The following is a 12,261-nucleotide window of genomic DNA, read 5'->3' as shown; positions in this document are numbered from 1 at the left end:
CTCACCTGGGGAGTTCAGCACATTTGTCCATGTTTGAACCAAGGCTGTAATGAGGTCAGGAGCCGAGTAGCCTTGGCGGAACCGAAATTGGGCATCAGTGAGGAGGTTATTGCTAAGTAAGTGTCCCTTGATAGTACTGTTGATGACCCCTTCCATTACTTTACTGATGATCGGGAGTAGACTGATGGGGCAGTAAGTGACCGAGTTGGATTTGTCCTGCTTTTTGTGTACAGGACATACATGGACAATTTTCCACATAGCCAGGTAGATGCCAGTGTTGTAGCCGTACTGGAACAGCTTGGCTAGGGGCGCGGCAAGTTCTGGAGCACAAGTCTTCAGTATTATTGCTGGAATATTGTCACGGCCCATGGTCTTTGCAATATCCAGTGCCTTCAGCTGTTTCTTGATATCACGTGGAGTGAATCGAATAGGCTGAAGACTGGCATTCGTGACACTGGGGACCTCCAGAAGAGGCTGGGATGGATTAGCCATTCTGCACTTCTGGCTGATGATTGTTGCGAATGCTTCAGTCTTATCTTTTACACTGATGTGCTGGGCTCCTCCATCATTGAGGATGGGGATATTTGTGGAACATCCTACTCCAGTGAGTTGTTTAATTGTCCACCACCATTCACGACTTGATGTGGCAGGACTGCAGAGCTTAGATCTGATCCGCTGGTTGTGGGATCGCTTAGCTCTGTCTATCACTTGCTGTTTATCCTGTTTGGCATGCAAGTAGTCCTGTGTTATAGCTTCACCAGGTTGACACCTCATTTTTAGGTATGCCTGGTGCTGCTCCTGGCATGCCCTTCTGCATTATTCATTGAACCAGGGTTGATCCCCTGGCTTGATGGTAATGGTAGAATGGGGGATATGCCAGTCCATGAGGTTACAGATTGTGTTCGAGTACAATTCTGCTGCTGCTGATGGCCCACAGTGCCTCATGGTGCCCAGTCTTGAACTGCTAGAACTGTTCAAAATCTATCCCATTTAGCACAGTGGTGGTGCCACACAACTGTAGGGTATCCTCAATGTGCAGGTGGGACTTCGTCTCCACAATGACTGTGCGGTAGTTACTCCTACCAATACTGTCATGGACAGATGCAACTGAGGCAGACAGGTTAGTGAGGATGAGGTCAAGAATGTTTTTCCCTCTTGTTGGTTCCCTCACCACCTGCTGCAGACCCAGTCTAGCAGCTATGTCATTTAGGGCTCGGCCAGCTCGGTCAGTAGTGGTGCTGCCGAGCCACTCTTGGTGATGGACATTGAAGTCTCCCACCCAGAGTACATTCTGCGTCTTGGCCACCACCAGTGCTTCCTCCAAGTGATGTTCAACATGAAGGAGTTCTGATTCATCAGCTGAGGGAGGGCGCTATGTGGTAATCAGCAGGATGTTTCCTTGACCATGTTTGACTCTACGTCTCTGGATTACTAGTCCAGTGACAATACCACTATGCTATCGTCTCCCCACTTGATATTACAGCGCACTATCTCCAGTGAGTCGTGACAGTAGAGAGTGTAACCTTATGCCACTCAGGTCACAATATAGGCTCAACCATTCAAAAAACTATTTTTAAACTATCAGTCAACAAGGTAGCAAATACTTTTCTGATATTAAAGGCTTAGCTGACTGATAAAGTCATATACACAGGGCTTTGTTTAAGTGCATCTCCCACAGTGGAAAGTGCTGCAGTTACAGTGATTTATCTCAGCAACTTCCCTCCCTCATTAATACAAGTGATGGACCCTGAAATTCAACACAGCATTAAAAAAAAAGAGCAAAACATTAAAGGTTAATCAAAAATACCACTTTCACAAGAATAATCATGAGATAATTCATACACAAGATGGATCATGGAGCATTCTTGTTACCATTCCCACTACTTACCAAATTTCTACTTCAATAGAATCTTTACCAGCAGACAGAAGAGACCACTCTCACCTCAACAGCCTGAGCAGCAATTGAATCCAAGTCCAAAGATGGAAGGCCAGTGTCTAGCAGGTAGGTAGTGTAGTGGTTGCAGTACAGGAGTCATAACCTCGAAGCCTCGAGTTCAAAAAACCACAGGGCCACATTCTGAAAGTAAATTTACTACATCTGGTCATTTGCGGACTGGGCACCAGAAAAAAATTGTCATGAAAGCTGCCAGACTGTCATAAAAATCCAAGTGGGTTGACTAATGTCCTAAAGGGAACATGCCACCCCTATTCAGTCTCGATGAAGAGAAACTTCTTCACTCAGAACCTGTGGAATTCTCTGCCACAGAAGGCTGTGGAGGCCAAGTCACTGAATATATTTAGGAAGGAAATTGATAGATTTCAGGACTCTAAAGGCATTTAGGGGTATTGGGAGAATGCAGGAATATGGCGTTGAGATAGAGGATCAGCCATGATCATATTGAATAGCTGAGCAGGCTCAAAGGGCCGAATGACCTACTCCTGCTCCTATTTCCTATGTTTCTATGTTTCTAATTGAGTTGACTTCCTATCAGCCACCCAATATAAATCTGTATATCCATATATACACACATATATATATGCAAAAAGCCTGTGAGCTGGTCAAAAGGTAGCAAATGTAACCCCACTATTTAAGAAAGGAGGGAGAGAGAAAACCAGGAACTTTAGACACGTTAGCCTGACATCAGGGAAAATGCTAGAATCTATTATAAAGGATGTGATAACTATACACTTAGAAAATAATAGTAAGATTGGGCAGAGTCAACATGGATTTATGAAAGGGAACTCATATTTGACAAACCTGTTTGAGTTTTTTTGTGGATGTTACTAGCAGGATAGATAGGAGAGAACAGTGGATGTGGCACATTTGGATTTTCAGAAGGCTTTCAATAAGATCCCACACAGGAGGATCCCACACAAGCAAAATTAGGCCATGTGGGATTGAGGGGATAATAAACTGACATGGATTCAGAATTGGTTAACGGACAGAAAACAGAGAGTAGGAATAAACAGATCATTTTCAGGTTGGCAGGCCATGACTAAGCCATTCACCATCCTGACTTGGAAATATATCACCGTTCCTTCATTGTAATAACATCCATGAAGCCTTCTCAACCTCACCCTTTGCCTGAGGTGTGGTGACCCTCAGGTTAAACTCACCACCAGCTGTGTTTCTCTAATGAGAGAGCAGCCTATGGTCCTCTGGGGCTGCAGCGACTTTCATTTCAATAACATCACTGGTTGAAGGGTCCAAAGACAGCACAAGTTTTCATTAGCATTATAAATGTGGAAATAAGAATATATAGTAGAAATATAAAGATAAGGACAGAACACAGGACTAATTGGAAATAAAATTGGATTTGTGCTCCCTGATTCAATTATCCCCAACTCTAACCCTACTTCACCAGAAGACATTTAGTTTTGATCCCCTTATATACAATGCCATAGAAGATGGATTAGTAACAAAAAGTCTACTATTCTACCCAGTTGTCATTCACAGTTTGTATGAACATTACAACCTTTTCCTGGCTTACATCTTCCCCATATCATCATTTTTCCAACTTGGGCCTCATCTATATGCCCCTTCCCTTCACACTTAGTGGCACACTATTCATGTCTCAGGAACTCCCTCTAAAACCCTCTGCCTCTCCAAATCAGTCTCCACTTTAAAAAACCTTCTCAAATCTCATGTTTTGGTTAAGATTTTGATCATGTCTCTAAACTCTTGCTGCACACGTTCCTTTTATTCACTACTTAATTTTCCTCCACAAAGCAGCATGCATAGTATATCATACCTGAAGGTGCTATACAAATGCAAATTGTTGTTTTACCCCATATAGTTTCTTGAACTGTCAAGTCCCTTGCAGCAATATTCTAACTTCTTTGGGAGGTTTCGACTTACTTCAGTTGCTTTGTCATTGGATTCATATCATTTTACCTGTCCAGTAATGTGCCGTTAGTCCTAGATTACTATATGAGATAAACCAATAACCCGACCCCCCCAAGGATTCTGGGGAAAATGATGATTATGGCTCGCAGCCTTTTCCTCAAGTGCAGACACAGACTGTGCTGAAGTCGCCACCCGCTGCTGGTTCCAGAAATGACATCGAGCAGGATAAACTTCCGTGTGCAGGCGCCGCGAGCTGGAACAAGGACCCTCGTGCAAAAACCCGCACACTTCCCCGTGACATCACAAGGCGGGGAACCCAGGGTTCGTTGCACCCAGTGACATCATAATAAGGGGGATCCCGTGACATCATAATAAAGCGAACCCCGTGACATCACAATAAGGGGGAATCCCGTGACATCACAATAAAGCGAACCCCGGGACATCACAACAAGGCGAACACAGGGATCGTGATGACAATAATCCGCAGTAACAATGTTAATAAACACAAGTTCCACAGATATTACCTGGAGCGGCCACCCAGCGACTGAATCCCCTACTCTTCATTCACATCTCCCGCCAGCCACTTCACCGCCGAGAGTGACAGGGACCGGGAGATTATATGGCTCCTCTTACTTCTTCACCACCTCTTCACTCATTTGGATTTAAGTGAAAAAAATCAGTGAATTATAGTTCGCGAGTGTGACAATATCCCATAGTGGATACTATGTAGTCATATTACATGTAAGGGATTGAGGCATGCAATGGCTCCCCCCTCTAGTTCAGTGGTAGGTTCCAAGCGGTGACATTACAGCGCGCGCTCATTAAAACTTCAGTTTTACATAAAAATAAAAATGATTTAAACAATTTAGAATTTGATTGTTTTGCTGCAAAAATTTGCATTTAAAAATTGAAAATGCATTTTTGTGTTACGACGTGAGTGTTTTGTACACACATTGAGAAAGTTGGTTGGACAGAAAAAGAACTTGCATTTCTATTGCGCCTTTATCCTCAGGGCGTGTCATATTGCATTACAGCAAATAAAATACTTTTGAAGTGTAGTCAGTGTTGAAATGTAGAAAATACAGTAGCCAATTTGCAACCAGCAAGCTTACACAAGCAACAGAGTATTTATAAATATTGACCAGAAACCAGGGGGAACTCCTCTGCTCATCAAAGTCGTGGCACAAGACCCAGAGAAAAACAGCACCTCTCTCAGTGCAGCACTCCATTTCTTTTTAATTCTCACCTCGTTTTCAAAGCTCTCCATGGCCTTGCCCCTTTGTCAATAAGATCCTGCAACCCTCCCAGATATCTGTGCTTGCTCTGCTAATCCTGGCCTTTTGTGTATTCCCCATCATAACTGCTCCATTACTGGTGGCTGTGCCTTCAGTTGCCTAGGCCCCAAACCCTGGAATTCCTTCTACAGACCTCTCTGTCTCTCCACCTCACTTTCTTCTTTTAAGACACTTGTTAATGGCTACCTCTTTGACCAAACTTGTCATCAGACCTAATATCTCCTTGTCATACTTTGTTTCATAATACTCTTGTTTTATTATGTTAAGAGCACGATAGAAATGTAAGTTGTTGCTATTGTTAGTCTTACTGATAAGGCCAACGTTTGTTGATGATTCCTTTGAGAACTGCTGCAGTCTGTCTAGTACAGATACGTCCACAGTACTGTAAGGAAGGGTGTTTCAGATTTTAGACCCAACAATAGTGAAGGAATGATAATATAGTTCCAAATCAGGAGTCTGTTGGAGGGGAACATGCAGGCGGTGGTGTTTCCATGCATCTGCTGCCCTTGTCCTTATAAGTGGTAGAAACTATGGGTTTGGAAGGTGCTGTCAAATGAGGCTTGGCACACTTCTGTGTGCTGGTGGTGGATTGTACTGGATTGTCAGCCTAGCTCTTGTCTCTGGAGTGGGTCTTGACCACAACCTTCTGACTCAAAGGCACGTTCGGATTAAGGAAGGGAGAGGAACAGGAAAGGAAGAGAGAAGGAGGTGAAGGGGAGAAAGATGGGGATGGAAGAAAAAGGATGGCAGGGGGCAGGCGAGAAAGAAGAGGAGGATGCAAATGAATTAGAGGGACAAGTTGAAGGAAAGCTGAGAGGAGGGAATGGAAACAAGAGAGTTTGTCTGGGAGAGTGGAGGGAAAGAGAGGATTTGAGAGAAACAGGAGAGATAAAGGAATGGGAGTAGAGCAGATGGTGAGAAGGGGAGAAGAAATGATAGAAAGGAGGGAAGAGACATGAGGAGAGGAGAGAAGTGGGGACGGAATGCAGAGGCAGAGAGAAAGGAGGGTAGGTTGATATTTCTGTACATTTAGGGAAGGAGTGATTGCTTGCACTGATTTATTTTCCTAACTGTAAGATCAGTATATCGGACATTTGACTGCAGACCTGCTTGCACACAGATTCCAGTTGATGTCAGCCAAACTTCAAAAATTTTCTTTTCTGAAGTGGCCAAGGTATAGTTTGACTGTTCATACAATTACCAAATGCTCAGCTTGCATGTCGGGGAGACTTCATGGTTTTTCTGTAGTTTCAATTTCATGGAATCCCAGAACTCATCACACAGGCTGTTGGCCAGGCAATCTGCATTTTTTTCAAGAAAATCTAAAGGGGGAACCATGTTTTCCTTACTCCCTGGAAAGCCTCCTTCCTGGGATTTCTTGTGTTTATAGTGTTTATACTGCTATTTGTGTAATCAGGGAAATGAGAAACTTATCGTTAAGAGAGGCAACCACATTCTCCAAGAAAATGTCTAGTGCATTGTCACCTGGTGGATGAGGTTCTGAATCAAATTGTGTGAGGTTTTACTCCCATTAGATGCGTTTGCAACTCCGCAAATCTAACCTTCTTACTTTATAATGGTTCATCTGAATAATCCTCATCTTTAAATTTCTCTATGGTTTTAACCCATTCTACCTCTGCAGTTTCTTCCAGCCTCTCAGATCCTTCATCTCAAACAACATTCCCTAATTCCAACATTTGTTATACAATGTGTGTTGGAACAAATTTTAACTTTATTGCCTTTCATATGTAAAACAAAGAAATAAGCAAATAATTTTTTTTTTACTTGTATTGGATTATTATTAAACAAGTTACCATTCATCATAGTACACATAGGGAAGATACATAAAACTATTCTATTTGAGCAGAGGTAATGTGTTTTCTTACCTAATAATGCTCTTCATTTCAAAACACACCAATGGGACAGCAATTAACTTACTTTACTTTGTTTTCCAGCTGCTTATCTGTATGGGGAATTGAAAAAGGGATCTTTTGCTTAACACTTAGAAAGATTGCATGTGATATAGAGGGGGCAAAGCAGAAATTGGCCAAATTGACACACAGAGGGAGACTTGGAGAGAAAGCAAGGAAGAGCAGCAACCAAGTTTGAAACAGAATAGGGGAGAAACAAAAAGGAATGGAAGCAGCCTGGAAAAGATAAATAACAAGAACAGTCTGCAGCAGCGAAAGGAACAGTAAAGAGTGGGGCCTAAAGGGAAAGGGAGAATGCAAAAGTCGAATGGGGCCTGTGGAGAGAGACAGAGTGTAGTGACAGATGGTGCTGAGAGATTAAGCTAGATGTAAAAGTTCCCTTTTTAATATCCTATGCCAAAACATATGTCTATCAGAGCAATCTCCCATTCCATTAAGACCTGGTGCCAATCTTAAATCCAAGATTAACGGCATGTAAACTATAGGATCACAAAATTACAGAATCACATTTTTATGTTCAGATTTTCAAACAAAACAAGTTGTATTTGTAATAGGATTCTCACCCTCTTTTGTAGAATTTTTTTTAGCACTTTCGTAACAAAATTGGTCACAATCAATAGCACCAAAAATCTAGATCAAATCAGTTGACGCAAAACTCCTTTTTAGTCCCTGCATAGGTCTTACAGTTTATAATAGGTCAGAATCATTGCTAAATATCCACACTGTGTGAAAAGATTTGTATTTACAAACGGTATTTGCAAATATGTCAGAATACCAGCTATTTTCAGAACTCTACCCACAACGTACCTGTGGCTCACCTCTTGTATGTCTGCACTGAAACATTGCAATGACCCCTTTGCCTGAGGAAACTTCACTGTCATCATTAAATCTCAGAAAATCATAGGTATGCTGCCTACAATGATCTGATGCAAGCTAGTGGGAAGCAGGAAATGAGATTTCTTTTCATCAATGCATACTTGGAAATTTACTGCCAAATATTTTCCGAAAATCTTTATTGTTATGAGTGGGTGTCAGTAATTGAACAGGGAGACAGGTGCATTAAATTAAAATTATTTTTCTTGAAGATAACTATTTGATCATTAATTTGCATCTTCCAGAAGCTAGCAATGAAGAAAACACTGGAATGAATAACAACTTTAAAAATTTGGAATGATAGCATTGTATTCAACATGCTTTAATACACAGAATGAAAAGGCCCAAATAAAACAGTGGGCTAAGTAATATTACAGTTTAAAATTGGTTGCATCACAGCACAAAGTATATTTTGTACCGTTGCAAGTATTTAAAATTAAACTTCCACCAGTCATTTCAGAACTTGGTGATTGAGGAAGAATTGCAAGCATTTTGTAGGAAGTCCAAAAGTTCCCCTGTTTGTTTGTTCCTTCCTTCTATTTGTAGGGTTACAACATGAATTCAAGACACGTACATCCAAATTGCAAATCTGTACAAATCTAGAACAGTCGACAATCCTAATTAGAGATATTAAAACTCTTAGGGCTGGAAATAATCCATCTGACAAGGATTTCATCCACTTATTGGAGAACCAGCAGGGAATCCCAATCAGTTATGTAGGGGAGACCTGATGATTTCAAATACCTTTCAGGCAGTTAAGTGGCCATCATGAGGCCTGCTCTGCAATTGAGGACTCCAGCAGCAGCACAGGATCACAGCGACACAGAAGGATGCCATTCAGCCCATTGTGTCTGCACCGGCTCTCCAAATGAGCAGTATGACCTAGTGCCACTGCTCTGCTTTTCCCCCTTTACCCTTGCACATTGTTTTTATTCAAATAATCACCTAATGGCCTCTTGAATGCCTCGATTGAATCTGCCTCCACCACAATTCCAGGCAGTGCATTCCAGACCCGAACCACTTGCTGTGTGAAAAAGTTTTTCGTCACGTCACATTTGCCATTTCGCCATTTGGCAATATTTGTCGTCACCAGTGCCAGCAGGAGTGCTGGGTGCTGACAGCACTGCATCCACCAGAGGTCCAGGAACGTAGGGCGGCAACGGAGATCTCAATCGCCAGCTGGAGAGCCAGCAAGACCTCCACGTTACATCCTTTTGGGATGGCCCACCACATCACGTGCCTCTTGACAGGTCTGCAATGGGCTTTCCCCATTTCCCCAAAGGCCCCGGTGACAGAAGCCCTGCCTGGCAAGAGCTGCAGGCCAATCAGAGGCTGGCAACTATTCTGGACTCAGCAGCGCCACTGGGGAGGCAGTGGCTCTTGCCAGTTCCACACCTGCCCAAGGCCTAGGATTGAAGACGGTCGTAGGCGCAGGAGATTGACAGCGGAGGGAATCCCCAGATGCCCACAAGCAAGTCCGCTTGTCGTGCTCCCTACATGGTGCGCCCTCTGCTTACTGCTGGGTTATTATCAGCTGTGGTGGGCTGAAACCCTTAAGTGGGCATTAGTAGCCCACTTAAGGGACTCACTTGGCAGTAGGGCAGGAAGGCTTTCCACGGGCCTTCCCTTCCCAGACATAATCAGTGGTTAAAGGTCCCCCCCCACCTATTTTGCCAAGGGGGGAGGGCACAAGATTCTACCCGTCATGGGACCCTACACCAAAAGTCTGTGAGGGTGGGATGTGGCTTGAAGAGTGGGGGTTGCAAGAGTGGCAAGGGCAGGGGAGGATGGTTTTCAGTTGCACCTCCTTTCCCGATGTTGGGTTCCCTGGTCAGACAGGAAAGACGTGCAGCTTCCCACAGACACAACTGAATTGCAGTGGACTCCGGGATAATGGATGCCAAGTGGCAGCTGGGAATCCTGCATCAGTCTCTTCTGCTTCTGACTTATTCAGGGGGTGTTCTCCGGGCACCAGGAGACTGACACAGGGCCACCCCACAGTTAAGTGGGCCTGGCTGCCATGCTTCCCACTGTGATGGAATGAATTAAATTCAGCCCTTATCTACTGATTTACTGAAATGAACATGTCAATCCTGTGTTCACACTTGACAGCAACTTCCATACAAGCACTTCTGATATGTCTCCCTTTTTCCCCAACTAAGGATACTCCCGCCCCCAGTGTGGTTGGCAGGGTCCTTGACCATGTCCGTTCCATTTCCCGCATTTTGGCTCTCACCCCTTCCCCTCCCTCTCAGAACCTCTATAGGGTTCCCCTTGTCCTCACGTTCCACCCCAGCAGCCCCCATATTCAATGAATCGTCCTCTGCCATTTCTGTTGCCTCCAGCATGACACCACAATCAAACCTATCTCCCCGTCCCTCCCCTATCAGCACTTCAAAGGGACCATTCCCTCCACGCCACCCTGGTCTACTCCTCAATCACCCCCAATACCTTTTCATTTCCCACTGCACCTTTCCATGTAAATGCAGGAGTTGCAACGTCTATTCATTTACCACCTCTCTCTTCACCATCCAAAGGCCCCAAACACTCCTTCCAATGGTTTACGTATACTCCTTTCAAATGTTTTACTGTATTTACTACTCACAATGCAGCCTGCTGTACACTGGAAAGGACAAATGCAGATTGGATGACTGCTTTGCGGAACACCTTCTTTCAGTCCACAAGGGTGACCCGGAGTTTCTGGTGGCCTGTCATTTTAATTCTCCATCTTGCTCCCACACTGACTTCTGTGTCCTCAGTCTCCTGCAGTGTTCCAGTGAAGCTCAACACAAATTTGAGTAACAGCACCTCATCTTTCGATTAGGCATTTTATAGCCTGAGTTCAACAGTTTCAGGCCATAACTCTGTCTCCGCTTTGTTTCCCTTTCCTTTGCAGGTTTTGGTTTTACTATCCTGTTTTTCTCTTTATTTTGCTTTTGGACGGTAGCTGTTCATGATTCAGCCATCTACTCTCCCTCAATACACATCTTTTGTTTCTTTACTTGTTCCATTACCACTCTCTTTGGCCATGCACCATTAAGTCGTTTGTCATTTAATCTCTCCTGCCTTTCATCCTATCATAGACCTTCCCTTCTGTTCTTTTTCCTACACTGCCCCTTTTACTGGTTTAAAATCTATTGCATATCTAATTTTTCCCAGTTTTGACATGTTAACTGTTTCTCTATCCACAGATGCTGCCTGACCTGCTGACTATTTTCAGAATTTTCTGTTTTTATTTCAGATTTTCAGCATTCACTATATTTTGCTTTTGAATCATAGAAGCATAAATGGTAAGAATAGAGAAAGAGGCCATTTGGCCTGTCAGGTCATGCCAGCTCTCTGAAACAGCTACTCAGCCAGTCCCACTCTCGTGCCCTTTCCCACTGGCCCTGCAAACTTTTTCTCTTCAGATCATTTTCCAACTTCCTTTTGAAAGCCATGATTGAATTTGCCTTCACCACATTCTTGGGCAGTTCATTCCAGATCCTAATTACCTGCTGCATAATAAAGCCTTTCCTCATGTTGCCTCTGGTTCTTTTACCCATCAGCTTAGATCAGTGTCCTTTGGTTTTGCCAATGGGAACAGCTTTTCCCACCTACTCTGCCCAGACATCGCATGATTTTGAATGCCTCGATCAATCTCCCCTCAACCTTCTCTTCTTTAAAGAAAACAGCCCCAGCCTCACCAACCTATTCTCATAACTGAAGTCTGGAAACATTCTCATAAACCTTTTCTGCATCTTTCCTAAAGAATAGTGCCCTGAACTGGACACAATACTCCAGTTGAGGCCGAACAAAGGGTCTTATAAAGGTTCGTCATAACTTCCTTGTTTTTGTACTACATGCCTCTATAAAGCCCTATCCTGTACCCCTCAAACCACTTTCTCAACCTGTCCTGCCACTTTTAATGGTTAGTGCACAAATACTCCCAGGTCCCTCTGCTCCTGAGACCCCTTTAGAATTGTATCCTTTATTTAAATTGCCTCTCCTCATTCTTCCCACCAAAATGAATTGCTGCTGTAAAGAAGATGGCTTGATAACTTCAAGAATAACAAACGATTTGCAAGCCTTTAGAGCTTGATTGAATTTCAGCGATGTGTAACAAAAAACTTAAAACCTGCTGAGTATTTCCAGAATGTTCTGTTTCTACTTCTGAAATCTCTGCTTGACTCATGTAGGAACAGTCTTTATGAGACTCTGCTGTTACCAGGTGGGTATCATGTGACCAGAGTACATTTGAAGTCACAGCCTTGGTGCCATTTTATTGTTTCCATGGTAATAAGCTGGAGCTCAGTCCCCTGAAATATGTCCAACA

At 43.4% G+C, this 12,261-nt stretch overlaps 1 protein-coding gene across 6 annotated transcripts in view; it reads right to left on the bottom strand.

Moving 5' to 3' along the window:
* mcm9 (minichromosome maintenance 9 homologous recombination repair factor) overlaps positions 1 to 4,437 on the bottom strand; it is a 58,153-nt gene extending 53,716 nt beyond the window's left edge. For 5 of the 6 annotated variants that reach the window (XR_013576628.1, XR_013576629.1, XM_078542187.1 and 2 more), the window contains exons 1-2: positions 4,372 to 4,437; positions 1,943 to 2,077 (exon numbers count right to left, since the gene is read on the bottom strand). The gene's annotated coding sequence lies outside the window, so the exon portion shown is untranslated. Of the gene's footprint in view, positions 1 to 1,942; positions 2,078 to 3,752; positions 3,837 to 4,371 lie in introns of those variants that run through there. The other variant, XM_078542188.1, reaches the window with a different exon arrangement.
* Between the last annotated feature and the right edge of the window lie 7,824 nt (positions 4,438 to 12,261).

The sequence above is a fragment of the Cetorhinus maximus genome, chromosome 5, assembly GCF_964194155.1.
Source record: "Cetorhinus maximus chromosome 5, sCetMax3.hap1.1, whole genome shotgun sequence".
NCBI classification, from domain to species: Eukaryota; Metazoa; Chordata; class Chondrichthyes; order Lamniformes; family Cetorhinidae; genus Cetorhinus; species Cetorhinus maximus.
Note: the sequence above shows the minus strand (reverse complement) of the source record. Positions and strands in the feature narration are given on the sequence as shown.